Source organism: Arachis stenosperma, chromosome 3, assembly GCF_014773155.1.
Source record: "Arachis stenosperma cultivar V10309 chromosome 3, arast.V10309.gnm1.PFL2, whole genome shotgun sequence".
Classification (NCBI taxonomy): domain Eukaryota; kingdom Viridiplantae; phylum Streptophyta; class Magnoliopsida; order Fabales; family Fabaceae; genus Arachis; species Arachis stenosperma.
Window position 1 is genome coordinate 20,267,147 of NC_080379.1, and position 3,318 is coordinate 20,270,464.

A 3,318-nucleotide genomic window follows, 5' to 3' on the forward strand; every position below is an offset into this window, starting at 1 on the left:
AAAATAATTAATAATTAATAACAATTTATTATATTTAAATTTTTATTTTATTTCATGTTACGTATATAATGGTACACAACTAGAAAATAGATTAATACAGACAGATTTACAGACGAATTTAGTCTTTATTACAGACGGATTTTTGGTTACCGACGAAATTACCGATGGATTTTGTCCCTCTGTAAAAGCCCCGTCGGAAATTATTTACCGACGGATTTTTTTCCGTCGGAAAATTACAGACGGATTTTTACCAGTTACCGACGGATTTTCCCTCTGTAAATTTTGCATCCATTTTTTCGAAGGCGACGAACTTTCCGACGAATTTTCTGTCTATAATTACAGACGGATTTTTCGACGGATTTTCCGTCTGTAATTACAAACGGATTTTTCAAACTTTGAATACAGACAGAAAATTTGTCTGTAAATCCATCAGCAAGGTAATTTTTTTTTTTGATTTTTTCATTGCAAAATACACTTTTTTCATACAAAATAAATATAAATTTAATAAATAAATTTTTTTATCTAATTTGTATTCGAATATTTATAATATTTCAAAAAATAAACAAATTTATTGGATTATCAAATTGAAAGAAAAAAGTAATTTACAAGGAAGCCAATATAATACAAATAACGACAGTAATCTAGTGATTGTAGCAAAAAAAGAAAAACTATGGTTACATTTTGTTTCCCTTTTCATAACTCTGCTAAGATTAACGATCAAAAATATGAAATTGTACTTCAGTTATGTTGTAACTTCTTCTCCAAACTTTTAGGCAACTTCAAACTTGCAGAAGCTTTTAATGCTCATCCTGGAAGTGAGTCTGCAGACTGCAACGAATAGTAGTAGGAGGGACCTTGTATCTGGCGGTTAGCCATAGAATAAGAAACAATGGTATGAGAAAGCCCATATCCACATAACAAATGAAAGCATAACCATAATGGTCATTAGCTGAAGTTCACAACTTTAGGACCCTTTTTTCGTTTTGCTTGACCGTCTTTGGACTTTGAGGACTTGTCCTTGTCTCTGTTATTTATGTCATCTGTCATGAAGTCATCCTCAATGTCATCCGCACTCACAAATTTGGTTACCGTTCCACAAGGCCTCTGTTCATTTCTCAGTCTCATTGCTGAAGGAAGAAATGGAGTTATAAGCTTTGCATAATACAAGTACCATTCTTCAAGATATAAAACTTTTAGCAATTCAATTTATCAGGAGATCAGCTAATGAATGCAATTAAACTGGAGCAATACAGAAAGAGTTGCAAGAAATCACATTTGAAGTACATATTTTACTCCAAAACATATAATCATTTCCTCTAATTTAAGGTTTGGGATATGCAATTTGAGTTCACAGTGGAAACTAAAGCATAATCTGTGAGTCTAGAACCACCAATATCAAAAATGATTAGCCACGCCATGATATCTTATGGCTCCATAGTATCAATTTAGAACACCCAACAAGAGAATAAATTAGATTTAGAGCAAACAATAGCACTAATTTTTTTAGCAGCAGTTCTTTTAGTTATCATAAGGTGATGAACAAGCAAAAGCAGTGCACCTCCACCACTTGCATGTACTTGAGGTTATGGTCAATCATTATTCTACTTGCAGACTGGATCTAAATGCAGCTAAATAGCAGCAAAACATAAACAATATCAGATGTATGTTTGGAAATGCAAACAAAGGAGATATGGACCCCATACAAACTAAACAAAAGATGAAACTTTAGATATCAAAACCAGGAATATAGGATTAGGCTTACATCCATCAGCAGGCCCATTAGCAGCAAAAGGAGCTTTCTTCCCTTTTTCGGGGCAATCCATTGCCAAATGTGTCACGCCACCACATATTTTTATATTTTACAACCACCACCCTAGTATAAACAATTACTTAATATAGATTAGACAGTTGATTCAAGTGTTTGGCTAATACATCATCATATATTTGACAAGGCAAACAAGAAAGAGAAACAATAATACCTTAGGATAGATGCCATGAGCATTTTGAGGGCAGTTTTTACTCAAGTGTCCTTGCTGTTTACAGACAAAGCACTCTGCAAACTTTGTCCCTCCTGCATTACCATTGAAACACTTCATCTCATAAGAAAACAAATTGGAATACAACCAAAAGCTTAACAAAAAAGAAGTCATTCTAATATTCTATCAAAGGCACGACATTAAGTAACAATGTTTCATTGTTCAGTAAACTAGAAAGCCCAAGAGTATGATTATAAATCTGTGGTAAACTGCTTAATAAGAATTCCAATTTTCAAGAGAAAACCCTGAAACTAACAATGTTCATGTTATATCATTCACAACTTATCTTGTTTAAAGTTAAACCATTCTAGCTCCAATATATATCACAAAGGCATGATAGATAACAAACCTTCTTGAACATGGTGGGGACAATTTGCAAGTGAATGATCAGTTTCTCCATAATTGTAACAATACTTGTCATAATTGGCACCAACTTGAACTTCAGGGCAATTCTTAGCTCGGTGACCACGCCGTCGACACCGTAAGCATATCTGTAAAGACCACATTACATTTAATCACAACAGTGCACCAAATCCAGTTGATACTTCATACTTCATCCTAACTAAATTAAACTAATCCTATCATTACCAACTTCACAGCATTTTCATATAATTTTTATTTATTATTTTATTTTTCCTCCTAAAAAGTTTCAAAACGACAAAATGGCACCATGTCCAGTAAATAAACAGTAATAATAGAGATTCCTCAGTTGAAACATCAATTCCAAAAATCTGGCGTGATAGTTGGAATTGAATAGGCAATATACATGTATTGATAAAAAAAAATGGAGCAAAAAGGGCATACTTCACCCATCATATAAATAAGAAATCCTGAGCTCCAGCATTATATACAAGTATACGACAAATACCAGGCCTATTTTAGGTTCATCATCTGAAGTAGTAGAACTTCCACTATAATGCCCAAGCATCTCACCATGCCGCATTGAACTCGAGAGAACTGATTCAGTCATTGGGTATGCACTAGTGGCAACCCCCATCCCTCCATGAACCATAGGATGAGCACCTGAAATTTATGTAGCTAAAAATTCTTACATAGTTATGCTTATGTACAATATATGTAGCTAAAAATTCCAAATTGCAAATGGACAAGTCAAAGAAAGTCAATGAGCGAAATCAAATAAAGGTCGTTAAAATTAGGGTTATATTGAGAAACTCAAGTGGTATTAAAGGGGAAGAAATTGATATCAGCGTGAAAAGAACAAAAACATTTTTAAGGTTTCTGCATTACTAAAATTGAACAGATTAGAACTGCAGAGTACCTC

At 33.5% G+C, this 3,318-nt stretch overlaps 1 pseudogene; it reads right to left on the minus strand.

The window, feature by feature from the left end:
- Positions 1-945: 945 nt before the first annotated feature.
- LOC130965643 (uncharacterized) lies at positions 946-3,033 on the minus strand (annotated as a pseudogene).
- Positions 3,034-3,318: the final 285 nt, after the last annotated feature.